The sequence below is a fragment of the Ambystoma mexicanum genome, chromosome 6q (genome assembly GCF_040938575.1).
Source record: "Ambystoma mexicanum isolate Mex_15411 chromosome 6q, UKY_AmexF1_1, whole genome shotgun sequence".
NCBI classification, from domain to species: domain Eukaryota; kingdom Metazoa; phylum Chordata; class Amphibia; order Caudata; family Ambystomatidae; genus Ambystoma; species Ambystoma mexicanum.
Window position 1 is genome coordinate 1,632,173,188 of NC_090937.1, and position 12,941 is coordinate 1,632,186,128.

A 12,941-nucleotide genomic window follows, 5' to 3' on the forward strand; every position below is an offset into this window, starting at 1 on the left:
ATCCAGGAAAGGTTCTTGCATCCTAGTTTCTGCAACTGTCTATCGGTGAGGGGATTGAAGCGAGCAGGGCTCCTGGCCCCTCCCCGACAAAGCCCTGACAAAGGCCTATTCGCCTTGCCCTGACGGGCAAAGGTCCCAGCAGGCCACCGAGCACAGCACCTCAGCCTATTAGAGTGAGGTTTCAGGATCTCTCTCATCCTGTAAACCAACATACTGAGGAAGGTGAAACGTGTGGCTGCGCTCCTCACATGCTGAAGCAGCAGCTGCCCTTTCCCTGAAGCAAAGTTCCTTCATTCCTCCCTCCCATAACCCTTAGCAGGGGATTTATGGTAATTGAGTTGAGTTTCCAAACTGGCCCTTCCTTCCTTCCTTCCCATATCTGCCAGCTCGAGAAGGCTTGTTTTGTTGCACCTGGGAAGTAAAGTATCTATTTGCGAGAGAGAGAGAATGAGAGAGAGAGACAGAGAGAGAGAGACAGAGAGAGAAGGGGAAGGGGTGTTGGCAGTTAGGGTGTGAGCTAGAGAAATGAGGCCTGTCTGCAAAAGGCCATGGGATGGGAGTGCGTGGTTGCAGGTTGTTTGGCTTTGTAAGGGATACTGCCCGCTTCACTCGAAACTGGGTCTAGGGTTGTCGGTTTGTAGGCTGTAAAAGCCCCGAAAAGCTCTCCTTCTCCAGCCAGCAGAGTGGCACAGCGGAAGCGTGCTGGGCCCATAACCCAGAGGTCGATGGATCGAAACCATCCTCTGCTAAGTTTTTTCAAATTATGTTTTTGTGTCATGGCATTAGGGCACAAAGAGCTGTAAGTGCCTGGATGCAATGTCATTCCTTGAACTTGCTGCCTCGTTCCACTCTTGCGCTAAATAGGAGAGGGTCCCAGCCCAGCCAACAAAATGTACTGTTCAATCAAACCAAACTTAAAACCAAGCTCCTTTTTTAAGGGGTCCCGGGGAAATGTTGGGCTGACCGGCAAGACCTCATGATGCGAACTGCTTCTGCGTCAAACGCAAGCTTTTTTCATTCCCAGCCAATGACTTATTCTTATTTCTAAGGGGCGCTCCATCAGATAGTCCAGACAGGCAGGCGTTGGTGGTATAGTGGTGAGCATAGCTGCCTTCCAAGCAGTTGACCCGGGTTCCATTCCCGGCCAACGCAGATCAAATCTTTAAATTGTTCAAAATGCATTTTTTGGAAATCAGACTCATGCTGAAAGCAAAGCTGACACACTTTTCGCGAAAATCAAAACCCCATCCAGGAAAGGTTCTTGCATCCTAGTTTCTGCAACTGTCTATCGGTGAGGGGATTGAAGCGAGCAGGGCTCCTGGCCCCTCCCCGACAAAGCCCTGACGAAGGCCTGACAAAGGCCTATTCGCCTTGCCCTGACGGGCAAAGGTCCCAGCGGGCCACCGAGCACAGCACCTCAGCCTATTAGAGTGAGGTTTCAGGATCTCTCTCATCCTGTAAACCAACATACTGAGGAAGGTGAAACGTGTGGCTGCGCTCCTCACATGCTGAAGCAGCAGCAGCCCTTTCCCTGAAGCAAAGTTCCTTCATTCCTCCCTCCCATAACCCTTAGCAGGGGATTTATGGTAATTGAGTTGAGTTTCCAAACTGGCCCTTCCTTCCTTCCTTCCCATATCTGCCAGCTCGAGAAGGCTTGTTTTGTTGCTCCTGGGAAGTAAAGTATCTATTTGCGAGAGAGAGAGAATGAGAGAGAGAGACAGAGAGAGAGAGACAGAGAGAGAAGGGGAAGGGGTGTTGGCAGTTAGGGTGTGAGCTAGAGAAATGAGGCCTGTCTGCAAAAGGCCATGGGATGGGAGTGCGTGGTTGCATGTTGTTTGGCTTTGTAAGGCCTACTGCCCGCTTCACTCGAAACTGGGTCTAGGGTTGTCGGTTTGTAGGCTGTAAAAGCCCAGAAAAGCTCTTGTTCTCCAACCAGCAGAGTGGCGCAGCAGAAGCGTGCTGGACCCATAACCCAGAGGTTGATGGATCGAAACCATCCTCTGCTAAGTTTTTTCAAATTATGTTTTTGTGTCATGGCATTAGGGCACAAAGAGCTGTAAGTGCCTGGATGCAATGTCATTCCTTGAACTTGCTGCCTCGTTCCACTCTTGCGCTAAATAGGAGAGGGTCCCAGCCCAGCCAACAAAATGTACTGTTCAATCAAACCAAACTTAAAACCAAGCTCCTTTTTTAAGGGGTCCCGGGGAAATGTTGGGCTGACCGGCAAGACCTCATGATGCGAACTGCTTCTGCGTCAAACGCAAGCTTTTTTCATTCCCAGCCAATGACTTATTCTTATTTCTAAGGGGCGCTCCATCAGATAGCCCAGACAGGCAGGCGTTGGTGGTATAGTGGTGAGCATAACTGCCTTCCAAGCAGTTGACCCGGGTTCGCTTCCTGGCCAACGCAGATCAAATCTTTAAATTGTTCAAAATGCATTTTTTGGAAATCAGACTCATGCTGAAAGCAAAGCTGACACACTTTTCGTGAAAATCAAAACCCCATCCAGGAAAGGTTCTTGCATCCTAGTTTCTGCAACTGTCTATCGGTGAGGGGATTGAAGCGAGCAGGGCTCCTGGCCCCTCCCCGACAAAGCCCTGACGAAGGCCTGACAAAGGCCTATTCGCCTTGCCCTGACGGGCAAAGGTCCCAGCAGGCCACCGAGCACAGCACCTCAGCCTATTAGAGTGAGGTTTCAGGATCTCTCTCATCCTGTAAACCAACATACTGAGGAAGGTGAAACGTGTGGCTGCGCTCCTCACTTGCTGAAGCAGCAGCAGCCCTTTCCCTGAAGCAAAGTTCCTTCATTCCTCCCTCCCATAACCCTTAGCAGGGGATTTATGGTAATTGAGTTGAGTTTCCAAACTGGCCCTTCCTTCCTTCCTTCCCATATCTGCCAGCTCGAGAATGCTTGTTTTGTTGCACCTGGGAAGTAAAGTATCTATTTGCGAGAGAGAGAGAATGAGAGAGAGAGACAGAGAGAGAGAGACAGAGAGAGAAGGGGAAGGGGTGTTGGCAGTTACGGTGTGAGCTAGAGAAATGAGGCCTGTCTGCAAAAGGCCATGGGATGGGAGTGCGTGGTTGCAGGTTGTTTGGCTTTGTAAGGCCTACTGCCCGCTTCACTCGAAACTGGGTCTAGGGTTGTCGGTTTGTAGGCTGTAAAAGCCCAGAAAAGCTCTTGTTCTCCAACCAGCAGAGTGGCGCAGCGGAAGCATGCTGGGCCCATAACCCAGAGGTCGATGGATAGAAACCATCCTCTGCTAAGTTTTTTCAAATTATGTTTTTGTGTCATGGCATTAGGGCACAAAGAGCTGTAAGTGCCTGGATGCAATGTCATTCCTTGAACTTGCTGCCTCGTTCCACTCTTGCGCTAAATAGGAGAGGGTCCCAGCCCAGCCAACAAAATGTACTGTTCAATCAAACCAAACTTAAAACCAAGCTCCTTTTTTAAGGGGTCCCGGGGAAATGTTGGGCTGACCGGCAAGACCTCATGATGCGAACTGCTTCTGCGTCAAACGCAAGCTTTTTTCATTCCCAGCCAATGACTTATTCTTATTTCTAAGGGGCGCTCCATCAAATAGCCCAGACAGGCAGGCGTTGGTGGTATAGTGGTGAGCATAGCTGCCTTCCAAGCAGTTGACCCGGGTTCGATTCCCGGCCAACGCAGATCAAATCTTTAAATTGTTCAAAATGCATTTTTTGGAAATCAGACTCATGCTGAAAGCAAAGCTGACACACTTTTCGTGAAAATCAAAACCCCATCCAGGAAAGGTTCTTGCATCCTAGTTTCTGCAACTGACTATCGGTGAGGGGATTGAAGCGAGCAGGGCTCCTGGCCCCTCCCCGACAAAGCCCTGACGAAGGCCTGACAAAGGCCTATTCGCCTTGCCCTGACGGGCAAAGGTCCCAGCAGGCCACCGAGCACAGCACCTCAGCCTATTAGAGTGAGGTTTCAGGATCTCTCTCATCCTGTAAACCAACATACTGAGGAAGGTGAAACGTGTGGCTGCGCTCCTCACATGCTGAAGCAGCAGCAGCCCTTTCCCTGAAGCAAAGTTCCTTCATTCCTCCCTCCCATAACCCTTAGCAGGGGATTTATGGTAATTGAGTTGAGTTTCCAAACTGGCCCTTCCTTCCTTCCTTCCCATATCTGCCAGCTCGAGAAGGCTTGTTTTGTTGCACCTGGGAAGTAAAGTATCTATTTGCGAGAGAGAGAGAATGAGAGAGAGAGACAGAGAGAGAGACAGTGAGAGAAGGGGAAGGGGTGTTGGCAGTTAGGGTGTGAGCTAGAGAAATGAGGCCTGTCTGCAAAAGGCCATGGGATGGGAGTGCGTGGTTGCAGGTTGTTTGGCTTTGTAAGGCCTACTGCCCGCTTCACTCGAAACTGGGTCTAGGGTTGTCGGTTTGTAGGCTGTAAAAGCCCCGAAAAGCTCTCGTTCTCCAACCAGCAGAGTGGCACAGCGGAAGCGTGCTGGGCCCATAACCCAGAGGTCGATGGATCGAAACCATCCTCTGCTAAGTTTTTTCAAATTATGTTTTTGTGTCATGGCATTAGGGCACAAAGAGCTGTAAGTGCCTGGATGCAATGTCATTCCTTGAACTTGCTGCCTCGTTCCACTCTTGCGCTAAATAGGAGAGGGTCCCAGCCCAGCCAACAAAATGTACTGTTCAATCAAACCAAACTTAAAACCAAGCTCCTTTTTTAAGGGGTCCCGGGGAAATGTTGGGCTGACCGGCAAGACCTCATGATGCGAACTGCTTCTGCGTCAAACGCAAGCTTTTTTCATTCCCAGCCAATGACTTATTCTTATTTCTAAGGGGCGCTCCATCACATAGCCCAGACAAGCAGGTGTTGGTGGTATAGTGGTGAGCATAGCTGCCTTCCAAGCAGTTGACCCGGGTTCGATTCCCGGCCAACGCAGATCAAATCTTTAAATTGTTCAAAATGCATTTTTGGGAAATCAGACTCATGCTGAAAGCAAAGCTGACACACTTTTCGCGAAAATCAAAACCCCATCCAGGAAAGGTTCTTGCATCCTAGTTTCCGCAACTGTCTATCGGTGAGGGGATTGAAGCGAGCAGGGCTCCTGGCCCCTCCCCGACAAAGCCCTGACGAAGGCCTATTCGCCTTGCCCTGACGGGCAAAGGTCCCAGCAGGCCACCGAGCACAGCACCTCAGCCTATTAGAGTGAGGTTTCAGGATCTCTCTCATCCTGTAAACCAACATACTGAGGAAGGTGAAACGTGTGGCTGCGCTCCTCACATGCTGAAGCAGCAGCAGCCCTTTCCCTGAAGCAAAGTTCCTTCATTCCTCCCTCCCATAACCCTTAGCAGGGGATTTATGGTAATTGAGTTGAGTTTCCAAACTGGCCCTTCCTTCCTTCCTTCCCATATCTGCCAGCTCGAGAAGGCTTGTTTTGTTGCACCTGGGAAGTAAAGCATCTATTTGCGAGAGAGAGAGAATGAGAGAGAGAGACAGAGAGAGAGAGACAGAGAGAGAAGGGGAAGGGGTGTTGGCAGTTAGGGTGTGAGCTAGAGAAATGAGGCCTGTCTGCAAAAGGCCATGGGATGGGAGTGCGTGGTTGCAGGTTGTTTGGCTTTGTAAGGGATACTGCCCGCTTCACTCGAAACTGGGTCTAGGGTTGTCGGTTTGTAGGCTGTAAAAGCCCCGAAAAGCTCTCGTTCTCCAGCCAGCAGAGTGGCACAGCGGAAGCGTGCTGGGCCCATAACCCAGAGGTCGATGGATCGAAACCATCCTCTGCTAAGTTTTTTCAAATTATGTTTTTGTGTCATGGCATTAGGGCACAAAGAGCTGTAAGTGCCTGGATGCAATGTCATTCCTTGAACTTGCTGCCTCGTTCCACTCTTGCGCTAAATAGGAGAGGGTCCCAGCCCAGCCAACAAAATGTACTGTTCAATCAAACCAATCTTAAAACCAAGCTCCTTTTTTAAGGGGTCCCGGGGAAATGTTGGGCTGACCGGCAAGACCTCATGATGCGAACTGCTTCTGCGTCAAACGCAAGCTTTTTTCATTCCCAGCCAATGACTTATTCTTATTTCTAAGGGGCGCTCCATCAGATAGTCCAGACAGGCAGGAGTTGGTGGTATAGTGGTGAGCATAGCTGCCTACCAAGCAGTTGACCCGGGTTCGATTCCCGGCCAACGCAGATCAAATCTTTAAATTGTTCAAAATGCATTTTTTGGAAATCAGACTCATGCTGAAAGCAAAGCTGACACACTTTTCGCGAAAATCAAAACCCCATCCAGGAAAGGTTCTTGCATCCTAGTTTCTGCAACTGTCTATCGGTGAGGGGATTGAAGCGAGCAGGGCTCCTGGCCCCTCCCCGACAAAGGCCTGACAAAGGCCTATTCGCCTTGCCCTGACGGGCAAAGGTCCCAGCAGGCCACCGAGCACAGCAGCCTATTAGAGTGAGGTTTCAGGATCTCTCTCATCCTGTAAACCAACATACTGAGGAAGGTGAAACGTGTGGCTGCGCTCCTCACATGCTGAAGAAGCAGCAGCCCTTTCCCTGAAGCAAAGTTCCTTCATTCCTCCCTCCCATAACCCTTAGCAGGGGATTTATGGTAATTGAGTTGAGTTTCCAAACTGGCCCTTCCTTCCTTCCTTCCCATATCTGCCAGCTCGAGAATGCTTGTTTTGTTGCACCTGGGAAGTAAAGTATCTATTTGCGAGAGAGAGAGAATGAGAGAGAGAGACAGAGAGAGAGAGACAGAGAGAGAAGGGGAAGGGGTGTTGGCAGTTAGGGTGTGAGCTAGAGAAATGAGGCCTGTCTGCAAAAGGCCATGGGATGGGAGTGCGTGGTTGCAGGTTGTTTGGCTTTGTAAGGCCTACTGCCCGCTTCACTCGAAACTGGGTCTAGGGTTGTCGGTTTGTAGGCTGTAAAAGCCCAGAAAAGCTCTTGTTCTCCAACCAGCAGAGTGGCGCAGCGGAAGCGTGCTGGGCCCATAACCCAGAGGTCGATGGATCGAAACCATCCTCTGCTAAGTTTTTTCAAATTATGTTTTTGTGTCATGGCATTAGGGCACAAAGAGCTGTAAGTGCCTGGATGCAATGTCATTCCTTGAACTTGCTGCCTCGTTCCACTCTTGCGCTAAATAGGAGAGGGTTCCAGCCCAGCCAACAAAATGTACTGTTCAATCAAACCAAACTTAAAACCAAGCTCCTTTTTTAAGGGGTCCCGGGGAAATGTTGGGCTGACCGGCAAGACCTCATGATGCGAACTGCTTCTGCGTCAAACGCAAGCTTTTTTCATTCCCAGCCAATGACTTATTCTTATTTCTAAGGGGCGCTCCATCAGATAGCCCAGACAGGCAGGCGTTGGTGGTATAGTGGTGAGCATAGCTGCCTTCCAAGCAGTTGACCCGGGTTCCATAACGCAGATCAAATCTTTAAATTGTTCAAAATGCATTTTTTGGAAATCAGACTCATGCTGAAAGCAAAGCTGACACACTTTTCGTGAAAATCAAAACCCCATCCAGGAAAGGTTCTTGCATCCTAGTTTCTGCAACTGTCTATCGGTGAGGGGATTGAAGCGAGCAGGGCTCCTGGCCCCTCCCCGACAAAGGCCTGACAAAGGCCTATTCGCCTTGCCCTGACGGGCAAAGGTCCCAGCAGGCCACCGAGCACAGCACCTCAGCCTATTAGAGTGAGGTTTCAGGATCTCTCTCATCCTGTAAACCAACATACTGAGGAAGGTGAAACGTGTGGCTGTGCTCCTCACATGCTGAAGCAGCAGCAGCCCTTTCCCTGAAGCAAAGTTCCTTCATTCCTCCCTCCCATAACCCTTAGCAGGGGATTTATGGTAATTGAGTTGAGTTTCCAAACTGGCCCTTCCTTCCTTCCTTCCCATATCTGCCAGCTCGAGAAGACTTGTTTTGTTGCACCTGGGAAGTAAAGTATCTATTTGCGAGAGAGAGAGAATGAGAGAGAGAGACAGAGAGAGAGAGACAGAGAGAGAAGGGGAAGGGGTGTTGGCAGTTAGGGTGTGAGCTAGAGAAATGAGGCCTGTCTGCAAAAGGCCATGGGATGGGAGTGCGTGGTTGCAGGTTGTTTGGCTTTGTAAGGTCTACTGCCCGCTTCACTCGAAACTGGGTCTAGGGTTGTCGGTTTGTAGGCTGTAAAAGCCCAGAAAAGCTCTTGTTCTCCAACCAGCAGAGTGGCGCAGCGGAAGCATGCTGGGCCCATAACCCAGAGGTCGATGGATCAAAACCATCCTCTGCTAAGTTTTTTCAAATTATGTTTTTGTGTCATGGCATTAGGGCACAAAGAGCTGTAAGTGCCTGGATGCAATGTCATTCCTTGAACTTGCTGCCTCGTTCCACTCTTGCGCTAAATAGGAGAGGGTCCCAGCCCAGCCAACAAAATGTACTGTTCAATCAAACCAAACTTAAAACCAAGCTCCTTTTTTAAGGGGTCCCGGGGAAATGTTGGGCTGACCGGCAAGACCTCATGATGCGAACTGCTTCTGCGTCAAACGCAAGCTTTTTTCATTCCCAGCCAATGACTTATTCTTATTTCTAAGGGGCGCTCCATCACATAGCCCAGACAGGCAGGCGTTGGTGGTATAGTGGTGAGCATAGCTGCCTTCCAAGCAGTTGACCCGGGTTCGCTTCCCTGCCAACGCAGATCAAATCTTTAAATTGTTCAAAATGCATTTTTTGGAAATCAGACTCATGCTGAAAGCAAAGCTGACACACTTTTCGTGAAAATCAAAACCCCATCCAGGAAAGGTTCTTGCATCCTAGTTTCTGCAACTGTCTATCGGTGAGGGGATTGAAGCGAGCAGGGCTCCTGGCCCCTCCCCGACAAAGCCCTGACGAAGGCCTGACAAAGGCCTATTCGCCTTGCCCTGACGGGCAAAGGTCCCAGCAGGCCACCGAGCACAGCCCCTCAGCCTATTAGAGTGAGGTTTCAGGATCTCTCTCATCCTGTAAACCAACATACTGAGGAAGGTGAAACGTGTGGCTGCGCTCCTCACATGCTGAAGCAGCAGCAGCCCTTTCCCTGAAGCAAAGTTCCTTCATTCCTCCCTCCCATAACCCTTAGCAGGGGATTTATGGTAATTGAGTTGAGTTTCCAAACTGGCCCTTCCTTCCTTCCTTCCCATATCTGCCAGCTCGAGAAGGCTTGTTTTGTTGCACCTGGGAAGTAAAGTATCTATTTGTGAGAGAGAGAGAATGAGAGAGAGAGACAGAGAGAGAGAGACAGAGAGAGAAGGGGAAGGGGTGTTGGCAGTTAGGGTGTGAGCTAGAGAAATGAGGCCTGTCTGCAAAAGGCCATGGGATGGGAGTGCGTGGTTGCAGGTTGTTTGGCTTTGTAAGGCCTACTGCCCGCTTCACTCGAAACTGGGTCTAGGGTTGTCGGTTTGTAGGCTGTAAAAGCCCAGAAAAGCTCTTGTTCTCCAACCAGCAGAGTGGCGCAGCGGAAGCGTGCTGGGCCCATAACCCAGAGGTCGATGGATAGAAACCATCCTCTGCTAAGTTTTTTCAAATTATGTTTTTGTGTCATGGCATTAGGGCACAAAGAGCTGTAAGTGCCTGGATGCAATGTCATTCCTTGAACTTGCTGCCTCGTTCCACTCTTGCGCTAAATAGGAGAGGGTCCCAGCCCAGCCAACAAAATGTACTGTTCAATCAAACCAAACTTAAAACCAAGCTCCTTTTTTAAGGGGTCCCGGGGAAATGTTGGGCTGACCGGCAAGACCTCATGATGCGAACTGCTTCTGCGTCAAACGCAAGCTTTTTTCATTCCCAGCCAATGACTTATTCTTATTTCTAAGGGGCGCTCCATCAGATAGCCCAGACAGGCAGGCGTTGGTGGTATAGTGGTGAGCATAGCTGCCTTCCAAGCAGTTGACCCGGGTTCGATTCCCGGCCAACGCAGATCAAATCTTTAAATTGTTCAAAATGCATTTTTTGGAAATCAGACTCATGCTGAAAGCAAAGCTGACACACTTTTCGTGAAAATCAAAACCCCATCCAGGAAAGGTTCTTGCATCCTAGTTTCTGCAACTGTCTATCGGTGAGGGGATTGAAGCGAGCAGGGCTCCTGGCCCCTCCCCGACAAAGGCCTGACAAAGGCCTATTCGCCTTGCCCTGATGGGCAAAGGTCCCAGCAGGCCACCGAGCACAGCACCTCAGCCTATTAGAGTGAGGTTTCAGGATCTCTCTCATCCTGTAAACCAACATACTGAGGAAGGTGAAACGTGTGGCTGTGCTCCTCACATGCTGAAGCAGCAGCAGCCCTTTCCCTGAAGCAAAGTTCCTTCATTCCTCCCTCCCATAACCCTTAGCAGGGGATTTATGGTAATTGAGTTGAGTTTCCAAACTGGCCCTTCCTTCCTTCCTTCCCATATCTGCCAGCTCGAGAAGGCTTGTTTTGTTGCACCTGGGAAGTAAAGTATCTATTTGCGAGAGAGAGAGAATGAGAGAGAGAGACAGAGAGAGAGAGACAGAGAGAGAAGGGGAAGGGGTGTTGGCAGTTAGGGTGTGAGCTAGAGAAATGAGGCCTGTCTGCAAAAGGCCATGGGATGGGAGTGCGTGGTTGCAGGTTGTTTGGCTTTGTAAGGCCTACTGCCCGCTTCACTCGAAACTGGGTCTAGGGTTGTCGGTTTGTAGGCTGTAAAAGCCCAGAAAAGCTCTTGTTCTCCAACCAGCAGAGTGGCGCAGCGGAAGCGTGCTGGGCCCATAACCCAGAGGTCGATGGATCGAAACCATCCTCTGCTAAGTTTTTTCAAATTATGTTTTTGTGTCATGGCATTAGGGCACAAAGAGCTGTAAGTGCCTGGATGCAATGTCATTCCTTGAACTTGCTGCCTCGTTCCACTCTTGCGCTAAATAGGAGAGGGTCCCAGCCCAGCCAACAAAATGTACTGTTCAATCAAACCAAACTTAAAACCAAGCTCCTTTTTTAAGGGGTCCCGGGGAAATGTTGGGCTGACCGGTAAGACCTCATGATGCGAACTGCTTCTGCGTCAAACGCAAGCTTTTTTCATTCCCAGCCAATGACTTATTCTTATTTCTAAGGGGCGCTCCATCAGATAGCCCAGACAGGCAGGCGTTGGTGGTATAGTGGTGAGCATAGCTGCCTTCCAAGCAGTTGACCCGGGTTCGATTCCCGGCCAACGCAGATCAAATCTTTAAATTGTTCAAAATGCATTTTTTGGAAATCAGACTCATGCTGAAAGCAAAGCTGACACACTTTTCGTGACAATCAAAACCCCATCCAGGAAAGGTTCTTGCATCCTAGTTTCTGCAACTGTCTATCGGTGAGGCGATTGAAGCGAGCAGGGCTCCTGGCCCCTCCCCGACAAAGCCCTGACGAAGGCCTGACAAAGGCCTATTCGCCTTGCCCTGACGGGCCAAGGTCCCAGCAGGCCACCGAGCACAGCACCTCAGCCTATTAGAGTGAGGTTTCAGGATCTCTCTCATCCTGTAAACCAACATAAAGAGGAAGGTGAAACGTGTGGCTGCGCTCCTCACATGCTGAAGCAGCAGCAGCCCTTTCCCTGAAGCAAAGTTCCTTCATTCCTCCCTCCCATAACCCTTAGCAGGGGATTTATGGTAATTGAGTTGAGTTTCCAAACTGGCCCTTCCTTCCTTCCCATATCTGCCAGCTCGAGAAGGCTTGTTTTGTTGCACCTGGGAAGTAAAGTATCTATTTGCGAGAGAGAGAGAATGAGAGAGAGAGACAGAGAGAGAGAGAGACAGAGAGAGAAGGGGAAGGGGTGTTGGCAGTTAGGGTGCGAGCTAGAGAAATGAGGCCTGTCTGCAAAAGGCCATGGGATGGGAGTGCGTGGTTGCAGGTTGTTTGGCTTTGTAAGGCCTACTGCCCGCTTCACTCGAAACTGGGTCTAGGGTTGTCGGTTTGTAGGCTGTAAAAGCCCAGAAAAGCTCTTGTTCTGCAACCAGCAGAGTGGCGCAGCGGAAGTGTGCTGGGCCCATAACCCACAGGTCGATGGATTGAAACCATCCTCTGCTAAGTTTTTTCAAATTATGTTTTTGTGTCATGGCATTAGGGCACAAAGAGCTGTAAGTGCCTGGATGCAATGTCATTCCTTGAACTTGCTGCCTCGTTCCACTCTTGCGCTAAATAGGAGAGGGTCCCAGCCCAGCCAACAAAATGTACTGTTCAATCAAACCAAACTTAAAACCAAGCTCCTTTTTTAAGGGGTCCCGGGGAAATGTTGGGCTGACCGGCAAGACCTCATGATGCGAACTGCTTCTGCGTCAAACGCAAGCTTTTTTCATTCCCAGCCAATGACTTATTCTTATTTTTAAGGGGCGCTCCATCACATAGCCCAGACAGGCAGGCGTTGGTGGTATAGTGGTGAGCATAGCTGCCTTCCAAGCAGTTGACCCGGGTTCGATTCCCGGCCAAAGCAGATCAAATCTTTAAATTGTTCAAAATGCATTTTTTGGAAATCAGACTCATGCTGAAAGCAAAGCTGACACACTTTTCGTGAAAATCAAAACCCCATCCAGGAAAGGTTCTTGCATCCTAGTTTCTGCAACTGTCTATCGGTGAGGGGATTGAAGCGAGCAGGGCTCCTGGCCCCTCCCCGACAAATGCCTGACAAAGGCCTATTCGCCTTGCCCTGACGGGCCAAGGTCCCAGCAGGCCACCGAGCACAGCACCTCAGCCTATTAGAGTGAGGTTTCAGGATCTCTCTCATCCTGTAAACCAACATACTGAGGAAGGTGAAACATGTGGCTGCGCTCCTCACATGCTGAAGCAGCAGCAGCCCTTTCCCTGAAGCAAAGTTCCTTCATTCCTCCCTCCCATAACCCTTAGCAGGGGATTTAGGGTAATTGAGTTGAGTTTCCAAACTGGCCCTTCCTTCCTTCCTTCCCATATCTGCCAGCTCGAGAAGGCTTGTTTTGTTGCACCTGGGAAGTAAAGTATCTATTTGCGAGAGAGA

The 12,941-nt window shown here is 50.0% G+C and overlaps 6 non-coding genes across 6 annotated transcripts; all 6 read left to right on the forward strand.

The window, feature by feature from the left end:
- The first annotated feature begins 3,594 nt into the window (after nt 1-3,594).
- Nucleotides 3,595-3,666, forward strand: TRNAG-UCC (transfer RNA glycine (anticodon UCC)). Its single transcript has one exon. It is a non-coding gene; the product is annotated as a tRNA-Gly (tRNA).
- A 2,429-nt stretch (nt 3,667-6,095) lies between these two features.
- On the forward strand, nt 6,096-6,167 carry TRNAG-ACC (transfer RNA glycine (anticodon ACC)). Its single transcript has one exon. It is a non-coding gene; the product is annotated as a tRNA-Gly (tRNA).
- Nucleotides 6,168-6,933: 766 nt separating this feature from the next.
- TRNAM-CAU (transfer RNA methionine (anticodon CAU)) lies at nt 6,934-7,005 on the forward strand. Its single transcript has one exon. It is a non-coding gene; the product is annotated as a tRNA-Met (tRNA).
- Nucleotides 7,006-9,831: 2,826 nt separating this feature from the next.
- Nucleotides 9,832-9,903, forward strand: TRNAG-UCC (transfer RNA glycine (anticodon UCC)). Its single transcript has one exon. It is a non-coding gene; the product is annotated as a tRNA-Gly (tRNA).
- Nucleotides 9,904-10,674: 771 nt separating this feature from the next.
- TRNAM-CAU (transfer RNA methionine (anticodon CAU)) lies at nt 10,675-10,746 on the forward strand. Its single transcript has one exon. It is a non-coding gene; the product is annotated as a tRNA-Met (tRNA).
- Nucleotides 10,747-11,077: 331 nt separating this feature from the next.
- On the forward strand, nt 11,078-11,149 carry TRNAG-UCC (transfer RNA glycine (anticodon UCC)). Its single transcript has one exon. It is a non-coding gene; the product is annotated as a tRNA-Gly (tRNA).
- The last annotated feature ends 1,792 nt before the right edge of the window (nt 11,150-12,941 follow it).